The sequence below is a fragment of the Cariama cristata genome, unplaced genomic scaffold (assembly GCF_000690535.1).
Source record: "Cariama cristata isolate BGI_N322 unplaced genomic scaffold, ASM69053v1 scaffold8471, whole genome shotgun sequence".
In the NCBI taxonomy this organism is placed as follows: Eukaryota; Metazoa; Chordata; class Aves; order Cariamiformes; family Cariamidae; genus Cariama; species Cariama cristata.
In genome coordinates, this window is record NW_009601005.1 from 1 (window position 1) to 553 (window position 553).

Consider the following 553-nt stretch of genomic DNA (forward strand, 5'->3'; position numbering starts at 1 on the left):
CAAGTCCTTCTCCATGGGGCTGTTCTCGAGATATATGCTATATAATATGTGATATACATGCTGTTAGCAGCACTGCAATGTCGAACCCAATTCATTGCATCAGGTAAAGGGAAGTGTACCTATATATACATGCATACATATATACACACACACGTATGTGTATATATAGGTGTAAATATAGCCCTGACTCATAGCTGCATGTTATGCTGACCTGTTGAGTAATGCTGCATAGTCCCTGCAGGTGAGGTTTTGTTGCATTAATTAACCATTCTTAAAGAGGAGGGGTTTGCAGGGACCTCTAATTAAAAATCCCCTAATGATCTACTGCATACCCCAGGGTGTAGGCTGTGTTGCATAACCTGGTTAATATTAACAAGGTCTTCACATACCAAAGCCAGCTACATTTCGCCTGGCCATCAACGCCGACCTGCAGCACGGCTGCGATTGCCCCATCACCTGCTTCAGGCTTGCTTCTGGGTGCTGGAGCCTGCTGAGTTTTCCCTTCCATTTCTTACAAAGTGCGACTTAGAAGGTCTCAGACAGTGCAATCATG